This window comes from Sus scrofa, chromosome 17, assembly GCF_000003025.6.
Source record: "Sus scrofa isolate TJ Tabasco breed Duroc chromosome 17, Sscrofa11.1, whole genome shotgun sequence".
Classification (NCBI taxonomy): Eukaryota; Metazoa; Chordata; class Mammalia; order Artiodactyla; family Suidae; genus Sus; species Sus scrofa.
In genome coordinates, this window is record NC_010459.5 from 57906663 (window position 1) to 57922202 (window position 15540).

Genomic DNA, 15540 nt, shown 5'->3' on the forward strand with positions numbered 1-15540 from the left:
CCAAACTCAATCTTGTCATTAGCCCTGTGTGAGCGTTTAGCTCTGGCAAACAGACCCTCCATGACGTGGAGCTTTCCAGAGGACGGAGGCAGCGGGCTCCTGAGGGCATGTGCACCCACATGCCTTTGATCCTACTGTTTGCTCTAGCACCATTCGCCCGCTTTCTTCCTGAGAATTCCATCTGGCTTCTTTCCAGCAATCTGTCAGGAAGTTGTAGACTAAGCACCCTTCAGCAGTGCGACCGGACTTCGGCTGTTTTGGAAGGATGAATTTAGAGGTAATTTTCCAATTACCAGCCGTCATCACATAAACTGAGACAAAAGACTGCTGGATCTTTGCCTTGGCACAAACCAGCCCTCGCTCCAGCAGGAACCGGTTGTTGTGTCTTAGTGATGAATGCAGGGAATCAGCAGCTTAAAAACCAATTAGCTTTCTGCTTCTTTTGCTAATGAGAGGACAGGGCTGGGCAGAGTTTGGCTGCTTGAGAATGGAGTTCAAACAGGGCCAGCCGTGGAAGTGAAGCTAGCAGAACTGATGAAGGGAGCACATTTCAAGGACGTCTGTGTTCTTAGCAATATCAAAATGTGCATCTTCATTTGATGGAACACTTCTGAGTCTGAACTGTCACTACAAACATTAAGGATGTAATAGCTGCTGACGCCTATTCTAGATAATGGTGCCTGAAGACATCACGAGGGCATTTTTCATGGGCGCTTCATCTGCAAGTGGAAGTGTCTCTGAACGGCTGCTATCTGCAAAAATGTCAAACTTATACCCACTAATTTTTATACGGCGGCATTGGTATTCTCTTCTGTCGTTGTTTGGTGACACGGTGCTTTGTTAATTAGTGTGTCGTGTCATGGGTTGAAGTCTCAGGGTGATTGATGGCACAGGGTGACAGGGGGTCACCTTGAGGCTGTTGCTTGGGCTCAGGGTCTGATCTGCCACCATGAAGGTCTAGACTTTGATCCTGTTAGGACTCCATGGCGGAACTAACTGGACTCAGAAGGCACTGGTGTGCCAGTTGGTGCCAGTTTCTTTTTTTCTTTTCTTTTTTTTCTTTTTTGGTCTTTTTGATATCTCTTGGGCCGCTCCCGAGGCATATAGAGGTTTCCAGGCTAGGGGTTGAATCAGAGCTGTAGCCACCGGCCTACGCCAGAGCCACAGCAACGCGGGATCCAAGCCGCGTCTGCAACCTACACCACAGCTCGCGGCAACGCCGGATCATTAACCCACTGAGCAAGGGCAGGGATCGAATCCGCAACCTCATGGTTCCTAGTCAGATTCGTTAACCACTGCGCCACGACGGGAACTCCCAATTTCTTAATTTACAATGCAACCATCCCTTTCTGGGAAGGTGGACCCCAATCTGCCATCGAAGGCTCCTCATTCCTTGTGGCTACTGTGATTAGAGACAGCTGCGGTTGGGTGGAAAGGCAGACCCTGGGCAGGGTCCCAGCTCCATTGATGATGGGCAGCAAGCCAGAACATTTCTGAACCTCAGTTTCTTCATTTGTCAGACAGCCATCAGGATAGTTGGGAAAATCAAAGGAAAATACACATGTGAACTGCTAGGTTCCAAAAGAAGCACGGAGGGCGTTACTGAGACAGCCAAATGCAGTGGTGACGTGTAGACGCTGGAGTCCACGAGTGGGTTCCTGTTCTGACTGTCGTCCCGAGTAAGCTGCTTCATTTTCTGAGGTTCGGTCTTCTCCTCTGCTAAATGGGACCAGAATCCTGTCTGCTGCAGATTTGTTGTTGTATTGAGTGAGTGGTGATCACACTGCCTGGACGTAGTAAGGGCTACAGTGTGTGGAAGCCTGTCATTAGGAATCTTGGTGGTTTGGGTGGTGGGAATCACAGGTGCTCTTGGGTGCCACCAGCCACAAAGGCAAAACCAGCCAAGAGGTGAAGGTCGCCTGGTGAGCACAAAATCGAACAAAGAGGTGGACTGTCACAGGCAGAGTGTCCCCACCCTGGTATGGCTGGGGTTGTAGTCTGGGTGGCTCTCCAGTGGGGGTGCTGTCCTGGGCATTGCTGGGTACTGAGCCTCATCTCTGGCTTGACCCCCACACGCCAGTAGCCTCACCCAGTTGTGACCATCAGAGATGTCTCTGGACCCTGGCAAATATCCCCAGGGAGGGGCTGGATCACCCCACTGGAGAAGTTCTGGTCTGGGGACCACTTCACCCAGACCCAGGAGAAGCCCGTGGTCCTTCGCAACCTGACCCATTGACTCCCTGCAGAGATTCCTACGTACCCAACATCATGCTTTGATTCTGCCTTTTCTAGACCAGTCAATGCTCTCTTTTGTCCGTTTGATGACAGATTCAGAGAGGCTGCTGTGAATAGGTACCTGGGGGATCACCTGTATGGGAACAAGGCTCAGCCTCTCCACTGGGGACCCTCCCTCTTGGGACCCCTCCTTCCCACGTGCCTCCCGCCTTCGCTCCCTTCCCACACACTCCTTGCTCACATGGTCCCGATGCTGTTGCCTAGACACCAGCTTTCTGAGCCTCCCTGCAGCCTGACCCCTCGGTGACATATCTTGCCTGCACAGCATCACTACTTTGGAGGGCTCGCCTTCTCCCTGTGCTGTAGCCCAGGACCTTAACTGGCCTTAGCCTCTTGGGAATGTGAATTAACCTCGCCAGACGGCAGGTTCCTCTGCAAGATGAGGACACGGATGCATTCCCCAAGGGGCCTTGCGTGCAGGTGAGCCGAGATCCTATGCTGCACCACCCACGGCCTCTTGGTATTTACCACAAAGTGGTTTTTAAGGACAGAGCTTAGCTTAATGGGTCTGAACTTCAGGGTTGTTTTTTTTGTTTGTTTGTTGTTGGTTTTTTTTTTTTTTTTTCTCTTCCCCTGTGCCTGTATTTGTCTGCATTACTCTCCAATTTCAAAAGTTCCTTACCAGTGGCTCTCAGTGGTCTGTAAATCTCTATATCATGACCAGAATAGTTTGTCGCACTGTAATTAGGACTCATGTCTGAGGGAGGCCTGGCTAAATGAGTAAAAGGCCAAATAATTTTCCAATTAAAAAGAGAGATTTTTTTGTATTACTTTCAAACCAAGCAAGAACTGGGCTAGAATACTAGGATGGAAGAAAATTCTTTGGGGAAATAGTCAGTAAACAATAAGAATGGCTGGAACTTCATGTTGTAAGGTCTCTCGGGCTTGCCTGTTTGATGCGTCTCTGTGGTACCCAACAAGAGATGGGGCATCTATAATCCCTGCTCTGCCTAATGGGGCATCTATAATCTCTGCTCTGCTTGAACCCTTAAGTAGTTTCAGCAGTCACCAGAAATCTTGTTGACACCGTTAATTTGCTTAGCAAAGGCTTTCTTAAAAGATCTTAAAAGGCAAACGTTGACCCGGCCTTTGACCAAAGGACTCTTGGAGGTGTGGCATGGATGGCTTGTGGCTTGTTTCCACCTCTGCTGTACTCCCCAGGGCAACGCATCCATATTTCTGAGCTGTGTAATGTCCACGTCATGATGCCGTTTTTACAGCTGCTTCCCATGATTGAATTTGGGGCACCTCGTTTTAATTGTGTGTGTCCTGTTTTACCTATTGATTTTTCAAAGGGAAATAAATAATTGCCAAAGGAGATTTGAATTCCTGGTCACCGGCGCTAGCTCCTGCTCTCTGTCTTGTAACTCCAATCATTGCTCTGAGGTCCCCTGGAAAAGCCGGCAGGTCTCGGCATGAACAGGCCTGGGCCACGTTCACGTTCTGTCTTGAACAAACGACGGCATTTCTTCGATATTCAGTTTCAGGAATTTGGAATCACCTTCCATTTTCCTGCCTCTCAGAGTCATGCAGATGGGATTTGGGAAGTGAGGGGGTCTAGAGACAGGAAAGCAGAAGGGTTTCATACAAAAACCTGTCAGCCGGGCCTCTCCGGTGTGCAAAATGAAAATGGATGGATTGGCACAGCAGAGCGAACTCAGAAAGGGAGCTGTGGAGGCAGGCAGAAATGCCACGAGGGTTCTTTCACAGACCGCACTGCCATTTGGAGATAATGCCAAGCTTAAGGCAGGGGAGCCAGCATCTAGTAAGGAGGATGGTGAGGCACGCGGTCGGCCCCAGCAGCATTTGGTCTTTAGCTTATGCTCTGACTTAGGACTGGGTAGACAAGTTTAGGAGAAAGCCCTGCAGTTACCAAGGAAGTTCGTGTGGTGTTGATACAAGGGAAAAGCGAAAGGCCGGCAATGTTATTCATAACAGCCCACAGATGGGAACAGCCCACATGTCCACCCACAGAGCAAAATGTGGCATAAACACACAATGGAATACTATTCAGCCAGGAAAAGTCACGAAGTGCTGATGCATGTTACAACGTGAATGAACCTTGACATCATCAAGCTCGGCAAAGAAAGCTCCAAAAGGCCACATATTATGAGATTCCATTGACATGAAATTTACAGAATAGGGAGTTCCCGTTGTGGCACAGTGAAAACGAATCTGACTAGGAACCATGAGGTTGTGGGTTCAATCCCTGGCCTCGCTCAGTGGGTTAAGGATCTGGCCTTGCCGTGAGCTCTGGGGTAGGTTGCAGACATGGCTCAAATCCTGCGTTGCTGTGGCTGTGCTATAGGCTGGCAGCTGTAGCTCTGATTCAACTCCCAGTCTAGGAACCTCCATTTGCCTCGGGTGGGGCCTTAAAAAGCTAAGAAGAAAAATAAATTTACAGAATAGGCAAACCTATAGAGATAGGAGGTGCTAGGTGGTGGCCAGGGGTCCAGGAGGTGGGAGCGGGAGTGACCGGTAAGGAGGAAGTGGTTCTTTTTGGACGATGATATGTTCAAAGAGTGATTAGGGCAATGACTGCCCAGTTCTGTGAGCACATGAAAACACATGAATGGGGAGTTCCCGTCGTGGCTCAGTGGTCGATGAATCCAACTAGGAACCATGAGGTTGCGGGTTTGATCCTTGCCCTTGCTCAGTGGGTTAAGGATCTGGCGTTGCCATGAGCTGTGGTGTAGGTTGCAGACGCGGCTTGGATCCCGAGTTGCTGTGGCTCTGGCTCATAGCTGGTGGCTATGGCTCCGATTCGACCCCTAGCCTGGGAACCACTATATGCCGTGGGAACGGCCCTAGAAAAGGCAAAAAGACACACACAAAAAAAACCCCAAAACAAACCACGAATGGGATACCTTTAAAGGATGAATTGTTCTAGGACATGTGGGTTGCATCTTAAGAAAGCTGTTACGGGGAGAGAAGGAGAGCGTATTAGGAGGTTATGGTCATAAAACAAATTTGAAACAAGATTTTAAAAAATCAATATTTCTGATAATAAAAATTTGCTTCCAGGTACTGAGTCTCTCGAAAGAGTCTGGGTTTTGGAGCTAAATAACATGCCTCGGGCAAACCTCTAAACCTCCCAGGGCCTCATCTAAACATTCGGGAGTTAGATAAAATGGTTCTTCCAGCTCTAAATACCCTGTGACCTCTAAGATTCCCTTCCTGTGTTTCTTCCCAAGCATCAGCCCAGAAAATTCCACCGGAATCTCTTTGCCAGCTGACAATGCGGAGAGCTTAATGTGTTAAATAACTTTGGATGTTTTAATATATTGGGTTTCCTCCGAATGGGGCATCCTTCAAGCAACGGGCTCCTAATTCCTCTTGAACGGCCCCAAACGATTCTAGAAAACCTTAGAAACCCCACGCAGAGCTCCTCTGAATTGTGACCGTTGACCTACATTTATGTAACCTTCTGGTTACACAATGGAGCAAGTTGAGGTTAGAAAGAGGTGTGTCCTGCCTCAGGTCCAAAGCTTGCCCGTGGGACCAATTTATCTCCTTGTTTTCTTTCTTGATTGCTGTTTGTCTCTCTTGATCTTATTGAAAGGGACTTGAAAACATGAAGTACAGCTCTTGATTTGATTGAACTGATTGCTCTAAGTGAAAACACAGGACTGTCAACCTGGAGCTGCCGATAAGGCTGTTTTCCAGGGACACAGGGGAAGCAGGCTCGACCTGAAAGTTCAGGGTTGCGGGGGCTGGCGGGGAGCGAGGGAAGGAAGGCAAGGTGGTCGTGTTACAGGCGCTCAGGGTTAGAAATGCATCACACGATCGGATTGGGGAGGAAGCCAGGTAATAAAATAAGTGCCTAATTGTGGGCTGCCAGGCAGACAGCGGGGGCAAAAACTGAAGTGACAGTTGACTATGGCAGAGGACTGAGCAAGAGAAGGGTGGGCGAGGTGGAAAAACAAAGGAAGACGTAATAAAAAGCCAACACAGGGGGAAGAGCCGTCTGTCACTTTGTCTTAGGAGAAATTAAGAAGCCAGACAAATTATAAGTGTACTTTGCTTGGGAAACATGATCAGACAGGCTGGGGCTGGTACTCCTGGCGGGGTGGTGTGTGGGGCGGAGGGGTCCTGTGGGTGACTCGTCGGGGGGACCGTTGTGACTGGACAGGGTTTGCAGGGCTCAGTGAAGTACAGGAGCAGGAGGGGGTGATGTTGGGGGGTTTGGCTGGATCGCCCTGGATCGCCCTGGTTCTTCTGTTCAGAAAGAGAGCAGATAAAGGCAAAGACATGGCACGTGACTGGGGGCCTGGGTCTCCAGCCGTGGGTGCTGCTGGGCTTTAATTGCTTTGAACGGTCCTGCACAGGCAGTGCTGTTTTTCTTCTTCTTCTTCTTCTTCTTCTTCTTCTTCTTCTTCTTCTTCTTCTTCTTCTTCTTCTTCTTTAAATATAAAGGCCATTTCATTTACTTATTTATTTTTCTTTTTTGGTTGCCCCGCGGCCTATGAGCTCCTGGGCCAGGGGTCAGATCCCAGCTGCAGTTGCGACTTATGGCACAGCTGCGGCAGCACCGGATCCTTAACCCACTGTGCCGGGGCGGGGGTCGAACCTGCTTCCCAGCGCTCCCAAGATGCCACCTGTCCCCGCTGCGCCACAGCGGGAGCTCCCGCAGGTGCTCCTCTTAGCCTGTGGTTTGAGACCAGGACGCTGGCTGTCTGTCACACACAGCGAGGACCCTGTGCTCGTCTCCCTCCCCAGGTGTCCTCTGGAGGAAGTATCCGTGCTCACACGGGGCTCCCCCAGGAGGGCTGGAGGGAGAGCTTTTTGGGGACCCCCTAGCCTTGGAGGCCAAGGATTTCATTTGTCCTGTCTTCACAGAGGAGAGGGAGGGGGCCACTCTGAACATTTGATCTTTGCATTCCGTTGTCTTTGTCTCCTCTCCTTTGGCAAGGGCTTCATCAGGCCTTTAGGATAATACCCCCCAAAGAGTGTGCTTCCGGGCATCTCAGGACCAAGGCGCCCAGATAGGCCCCCACTCAAACCCCGGCTGCGCCCGACCAGCCTGCGGATCTGGCAAAGACCTGTGGTTCGGGTGGGCCTCAGGTTCTCGGGGAGCTCAGGCCCTGCGTCCAGGCAAGAGTTGGGGGCTTAGAGCGAGGGGTGTCCTCCTCCGTCTCTCCAGCCCACGCCGAGTCACGCAGCCATGCGTGGCCACGGCGGCCTCTGCAGACGAAAAGGGAATTCCGTTTCCTTCTAGAAGGTCCTCTCCAGGTCTCAGGTGTCACGACCGAGTGAAGAGCACAAGGCTGCTTTCGAAATCCGTATCGACACAGCCAAGCAAAACGGTTTCCAGTGGACTGCCCAGGCCTCGCTAATGCTTCATGAGGATAATAGAGGGCTTAATTTGTTTTCGGATTGTAATTTTATTGTATCTTAATGCGAGGGAAGGTGAGATAAATTCCCTATTATTTTATAATAACCCTCATTTTTATAAGACCATACTCTTACAATAACCGTTCCACTGCAAGTGATGAATACGTAATTGGGTTTCTTATATATTAGCATATTCTAATTTACCACCACACACTTAGCTCTTTTTTTCCCACCTTAATGTTTATATTTTTCACTATTGAAACACTTTTAAAGATTCTCTACAGTGTCTCATTCAGGCTTATACTGTAGACGTTCCACCACGAAACTTCTGCCATCATCTCTCTTTTCAGATGGTAAATTACCCCGAGAGGTTTAATGAATAAATGAATAAGTGAATTAATAATGACCAGAGAACGGTCCCAGTAGAGCACGGTGTGTTCAGGGTGCTTGGCTGACACTTCGCCAGTGGGGACTCTCTTCCGGCAACCCCCACCCCGTCCCAGCTCTGCCTCCTGACTCACCGTTTTCACGGGCACGGCTTATGTGTGTAAACACACAGAGCAGGAGGGCAATTATTGTTTAATTTCAAAAACAAATGAATCACTTGTGTAAAGGGCAATTTTGCACCATGCTTTTACGCCCGAGGTGACTCATGCCGTGTGGTCTGCGTTTTCAAAGAGACGGACCTCGGAACATGTTTGCATGCCTGGCAAGGTCATTGCGATGCTGACGCCCCCCCACCCCACCCCACCCCCCTCCCCCACCGGGCCCTCCACCAGGAATCAGAGGTGCAGAGCTTTCCAACAGGGCCTGGTGGCGTTGGTGCAGGACAGGTGGGGGGAGCGTCCCCTGGTCCCCCAACACAGAATGCCAGTCATGCTCCCCTCTTTTGGGGACAACCGCAAAGGTTCCATATTTCTGATGGCAGCCCCGGGGCCGCGGGTGCTGGGGGTCCTGTCCCTGGTGGAGAGTGCATTCCAGAAGGTTGGGGTCTGCCAAGCTCTTGGGCTGCTGTGTCCACCCGTGTCCCTGTGTTGACCCCTTGGCCGACTTAACGATAGATGTTTAGTGCTGCTGCTCTTTATTCCTGGCAGGATATGCTTGTTTGGGGTTTTTGTGTTTTGTTTACTAAAGAAAGAATGCGAGTACAGATAGGCTCTGAGGGCTCAGGAGAGGAGGAGGTAAAGTCCTCCTGCAAATAAAACCCAAGCGGAGTCCAAACAAGATGTAACAGTGGCAGGAACTGGAATCCCAGGCCAGGCGCCCGGGGCCGATCCCCATGGCGTGGAGCGGGGGACATGGACTTCTGGCTAATTTCTCACAAGCCAGTGTCACGGCTCCAAGCTCCCATCCTTAAACCCATGTTGGGAGCACCCCGGCTCTCAGAGCTGGGCTCATCTGACCCAAACTCACAAGACAGGTGGTTAGAACAAGAACGCCAACCCACGGACCTGCATGGAGCTGTGCGGGGCTGAGCTCCTGGCATCTACGACGCTCACGACCTTCAGAGCACAAATCGGAACCGTCATGGTGCTCAGGTCTAGAGATGCCACGCAGAGGGGTTGGTTAGGTTACCTGGATTCACTGACGTGTGCAACGAGCACCACTGAGCCCTTCCTGTGGTCAAGGCTGCGACATTGTCGTGACCAAGATGGACAGGGTGTTTGTCCAGCACGGAGCCTATTACATTTGAGTCAGGGATTCTGAAATTTCACTTGTAGACAAATGAAGACACTCATGCCAGGCAATAAGTGCCAGGAAGGAACCCCAAGAGATGAGAGTGTGCTGGCAAGGGGTGGGGAAGGCCGAGCCCAGGTGACAAGAAGGCCCAGCCTCGCGCAGGCCGTGAGGAGGGCTGCAGGCAGAAGGAAGAGCAGGTGCCAAGGCCCTGAGGTAGGAACAGAGGTGGCTCGAGGATGGGACCGAGTTTCACTCACGAAACGGAAGCTCCTGGGGCTCTCAGGCACGGACCGCGCTGATACAGAGGGTGGACTGAGCAGAGGGAGCAGGTTGAGAAAACAATGGGCTGAAATTGCCGGGATCCTTTTGGGGTCAGTCTGTGTCCCTTCCCATACCCATTGCACCCTCACAGCAGGGCGCCCACTGCCTGGCCTCACAGACTGCACACAGATATGTGTCGTCAAGGTCCCAGGCACTGCAGGAAAGGGAGGGACAGCCTTTTTGTGACAATCCGAGTGCTTATGGCTAGAGGTGCTACAGGCCACCTCCCCGAGAGGACACGGTCCCGCCCCGACGGGCCGAGGAAAGTAAATTTCATCTCCGACTTAGACTTTTTTTTTTAAAGGAACAACACATGTCACATGAAACTTTTTTTGACATGACAATACCTGAACAATTAGGTACATAAAGAACAATGAAAAGCTAAGTGTTCCCAAGTATATTTTCAGCAGTTATTATCCCCCATGCGTGCCTTTCATGTCACTTGTGGGGTGTTCCCCTGTTTGTAGCGAAGCTGCAAACTTTTCCGCTTGCCCTTCTTTAAAGCAGTTGAGAGTGTTCTTCAGTCTCTGAGTTGAACTGTGGCAGGTCGCTCCAAAAATAAAGCGCGCAAACCCTTTATTTTGAAAAAAGCCCAAACAGGGCCCATCACCTTGGCGAGAACATTCCCTTTTCAGAATGTCGCACGCTGCCCTGGACATGTCCAGAGAGCTCTCACTGACACGACGCGGCAGCTCCCAGGAAGACTTCGGATGAGCATTGCCTTTGCTGTTCAAAGTACAACCGAGAAAGTCCATGAAGTCCCCCCGCCCCCCGCAACATTTATCATGAAGAACTCACAGCAACTACTTTATATCGGGTCGCCTACAGAATATGCAATTATTTCATTTCTCTCTCGCTGCACATGGAGGCTGTGAAGACATTTTAACAGAAGGGGACCCCTGACATGTTCACCTGGAAGGAAGAAAAACCTTCTGATGGCTCCACTAGGCTTCACGCTTTCAAAATGCACACGGAAGTGTCTGAACGGAGGCATAAAGGCGTCCATCTTCAAATCCAGATCTTTTGAAAACACGTTGTGACCCCAGAACCAGAACTTCCCATCATGGGCCAACTTGCCGAAAATCCAAGCTCACTTGTTTGTGGCTCATGACATTTTTTTTTTTTTTTTTTTACAGAAGGGCCCAGGGTTCAGAATGCTTGTGCATCTCTCTAAACATTGACCCTGGAAGTTGCAGTTTGCTGGGTAGAAATAAACCTAAGCCCCAGAGGACTGGTCCATGGCTACCGTCTTGTTCCCAAGATGCCCCTAGCCTGGGAAGACCAGCGCTGGGCTTTCTGGTTTGCAGGATTCAGGGTGGGTTGGTCCAGTTGGTCCGTGGGAAGGGTACCAGGGCATTAAAAGCCCTCTCACAGCTGTTCTCCTGCCTGGAATTTGGCATCTGCCTCTTCCTTTGCTCTCCAACCTTGGTCAGGAACATAGAGGCCTGACTATGGGAATAGCCCAGGGTGCAAAAGACGGACCCTGGTGTCAGGTGAATTCTTGACACGGGCAGCTCAGCCTGGGGCCAGCCCCCTGCACCCGCATCCTCCTCAGGGGCCAGCGGCCTCCCCAGTGCTTCTGGGGAATGAGGTCAGGACCAACCAGGGAGCCTTTGGCCAGCGCTGGCCCCGGGACAGGAACGGCTCTCTGAAGGCAAGACTCTCCCTCTTCCAGAGAACGTCAGGCCAGGCCAGCCCGCGCCCCTGGGTGTGTGAGCAATGCAGCCAGTGACGGAGGCTCCATCGGGGGCGGGGGGGGGGCGATGTAATGGGCCCCCGCTTACGTGCTTCGGGTCCAGATGAATTTCCTCAGATGTTCCCGTTAACAATGATGGATCGAGTGAAGCTATTGTTAATAAAAATTAGGCGCCCAGCTTGGGAATGGGCTTCGGTTCGTGCCTCGGCCCTTCGCAAAGGGCACGTCTAAGAAGGATTATTTTCAGCAGCTGGTGATTGGAGTGGGTTGGGCCAGGCGGACCATGATTCCAGCCATTTATCAAAGCTGTCAAGTCGCGTCTCCCACCGCAAGGGTTTACCAGAATTCGCAACGAGCTCCCGCCTTCTGCTAGGAGGAGACTATTAGGCCGTAACTCAGGACTTTTCAAACGACTGCGGCTATGTAGTGCACCTGTTTTATTGGATGTGCATATGTCTTGGGGCTCTTGCTGCTCCTAATTATGAAAGGGTACCCTGGGACTTCTGGAAAAGTAAACAACGCAGCTCAGGCAAACGCCTGCCCAGGGAGCTTTGCCTAAGCCCGGGCAGAGTGTGCTCCAGGGAGCTGGTGAGGCGAGGGGAACGGCGGTGTCGGGAGTGAAAAATGGGCCAGTTGTTCCACACACGTGATAACATAAATCTGCTTCAAGGAAACGAGAGGGAAGAAGAGCAGACAGGAAAGCATATGGAGAGAGTGTACTGAAAACCTGCGCCGAGACTGCCACTTCTCCGTGGTTAGGGATGGCATCGGGGGTGGGGGCGTTGATGAGGCGTGTTTATCGCCTGCACTGTGCACTTGCTGCCATGTCACCGTGGCTTTGGGTGGCTCTGTTCCTCGGGTGCTGACCTCGTGGTCACTGTGGCCTTGGGGGGCTCTGCATGTGCACACCTTGTCTTCCCAATGGGGTTTGTCTCGCGGTCATTTGCTGAGCACCTACTATGTGTCAGGGGTGGCTTGAGGGGTGGAGTTTGCGGAAAGGAGTGAGAACACAGACTCCCAGGTGTCAGGGGTTTTGCCTTTGCTTTTGCGTCCCTTCAGAAACCAGCAAGGGTGGCTACTTGGGTTACCCCGTGTGATCTGGGCACCCTCTGATGGAAGTTCTGTGATTACCCTCACTTAACAGGAGGGGAAGCTGAGGAAGCACAGAAAGGGGATGCCTTGACCAAGGCCCCCTGGTCAGGTGGGGGTGGAAGCATATCCACCTGCGGCGTCCACGATGTCGGCTCCTACGCGACACTGCCCCCCCACAAGGGACCCCGCGGTCTACCTGCAGGTGGAAATACTGAGCCAGTCCCCATCTCTGCTGGTCAGATAGGGTCCCCTGCTCAGGGAAGGTGACCCGCCCCTGCAGAGAAGTTGGTCTCTCAAAGCCCAGACTTCCCACTGCTTTCCGGTCCCGCAGTGGTTGGCCTGCCACTGGGAGAGAGAGCCCACCAGGGCGTGTGCGTGGAGGCCAGCCTGCGACAGAGGTGAGTGCACTAGACCCTGCTGGTGGTGGCCGGGGTAGCAGCCAACAAGGCAGAGAAGGATTGAGAAAGAGGCCTCTTGCCTCACAGCTTCCCTGCCCCAAGCCAGGAAAAAAAAAACTTGCACAACTGAGAATGGAATTCTCCCTGATCGACAATTAAAGGAGGACAGAGGTGAACGCATTCGAGGGGCAGCATCTCTCACCCTCTTCTTCCTATTTTCTGGTCTGAAACACCAGCTTGTTGGAAAAAACGGAGCTTCTCTGTCTGCTTTGGCCTGAGTGTCTATACACCCCCAGCCGATGTCTCAACAAAAATTTTATTTTTTCTAGAAATATCCAAAAATGCCAAAATGAACTGCTGCCTTTACCATTTGCCTTACTTGGTTGCATCTTGAAAGCAGCGCGGACGAGTTTGGGAGAGGGGGCTCGTGCGCTGGCATCTTTTCCCATCAGACTCCGTGGTCGTTGTTCAAGCAGGGTTTTCTGCGTGCGTGCAGAGGGGCTCTGCTTGTGCAGCAGGATGTGAGAACAGCATCCTGAAAGGCCTCCATCTCCACTGTGTTTCCCCTTGGAAATATTTCAGGGTGGCACGGCTGCCTTGGTGATGGGGTGTGCTGCCTGGACAGCCCCCCACCCCGGGGGAGGCGTCCCGAGGCTCGGTATTGGGAATTCTCCCCCATTCTTGGGAGAGGAGCTGAGAGTGTTAGGTTTACTGGGTTTCAGGAATTATCCCCAGCACGGATCAGAAGAGACGTTGTCTTTTTGCAGGGAGTGCCGGGGAAGGACCCAGTCGGTTCCCTGGTAACCCTCATCATGGCCCATGGAGTTAACTCTGCCGCAAAGTGGATCCATTTTCTCGCTGCTGGATTGTTAGTGTGGTAACTATGCAATTAGTTCTGTCTGCCCCGTGCTTTGCCGGGTGATGCTGTCTTTTCTCTGCAAGCGTGTTTGGAACCGGTTTTGGTGGCGGGTCTGTTCTCACTCTGCGGCAAACCCTCTGGGAACGTGGACCTGCTCACTTGGTAGTACCCCAAATCAAGGGCCCTGTGAGTCAGAGGGGCGTCTCAGCTCCGAGACAAGGAAGCTGAGACCGTGGAAGGTGAGTGACCAATCCAGGGACACTCAGAACCGATGGCCCAAGCCTTGCCTTTTCGAAGACCGCCTGGGCCTGTACCACCCAGCGAACCCCCTCCGCGCTATCAGTCAGATGCGCATCAATAGGAACAGCAAAACATTGGTGACTTGGGCCAAAATCCGGGTACATTCTTCATCAGCATGAAACGGATGACGAGACGAGACCTAAGGCTGGCTTGTAAAACCTGGGTGTTTGATTTTCTGTGGTCACATCCTGGTTTTCTGCCCCTTTCCCCCCAACGTAGTTCACGCCTAAGTCACCTGTCTGGAACCCTGACTCCTCATTTGAATAGGTACACGCAGCACAGAAACCGAGTCCTCCCCAGTTCGCTGAGAAGGGAGGCTTAGAAAACACCCCTTCACTCAGCTTCCAAAGGAAGTGAGAGGGAAATGAGACGAAAACCACAGCCACCGTGGGCCACAGGATCCATGGCAGTGACCCCATGCCGTGGTAAATCGACAGGACCTTAGGGATGGCGAGAGCTTTGGACCGTATCTCATGCACCTTCACGCTGTTCAGGTGAAGAGAGGGAGAACGGGATGCTGGTCTCACTGGTTTCTGGGAGAGCTGGAGCCAGAATTGACCCAGGTCTCCTGAGCCTGGGTTCAGTGTAGACTGGCATCTATCTTGTCTCACTTAGGATATGTTAGGCTGCAAACCACAGGCCTCCCAACTCCAACAGCGAGTCACCACGAGGGGCTGTGATCTCAGAGGGTCCGGAGAAGGGCACAGACCGTGAGCGTCCTGGGATCTGCCGGTCCTGACTTCCAGGGCGGCTCTGCTGCCACCGCCTGGTGCTGCGACCTCCGTAGAAGGTGCTGCGACCTCTGGGCCAGCATCCCAGAGGTGGCCCTGCTCGCTGAGGTTCACGGGGTGGATGCGGTGCGGAACGTTGAATCCCAGCACCTGCGTCATTTCTGCGTGGCCAGGGCTCCTTGATGCCTCCCCATAAACCTGATGGGGAAATTGGCAGAAAAAAGAGCCAAGATGGGCAGAGACAAGAAGCAAGATCGTGGGGCTTTCCTCTTTCATGGCTCACCAACGACTGAAAGGGGAAAGACCCGCCCCTAGAAAGGCTCTAACACCTGGTGATTAGCGTTCGTGGAACACGTCTCAGTGCAGGTCTTTGGGCAAAAATCATGCTTTAGGAACGTGCACCAGGCAAAGTGGGTCAGGTCCCCTTTTATTTCTTCATGGCGGGAAGAATATGCACACAGGCAAACTCAGGAAGATCCCACAATGACACAGGTGTCGCCTCTGTGGGCTGAGAGTACCGTCAGCCCGAGACCATGGCCTGAAGACATTTCGAGGCTGTGGAGTGGAGGGGTGGGGGGAAGGCTGCGGTGGCGGGTGGCGGGTGGCGGGTGGGTGTAGGGTGCTGGAGAACTGCCTACATCCTGGCGTGAGCTTGAAACGAGCGTCGCCCTGTACCTGCCCCCATGCTGGGCCGTTGTCTCTACATCTTCCAAATAAAAGCCTGGACTACATAATCTTTTGGTTTTTTCATTGAGGTAAAATTCACATAACATAAAATCAACCATTTTAGGAGTGCCTACTGCGGCAGGGTGGTTAAGAATCTGACTGCAGTGT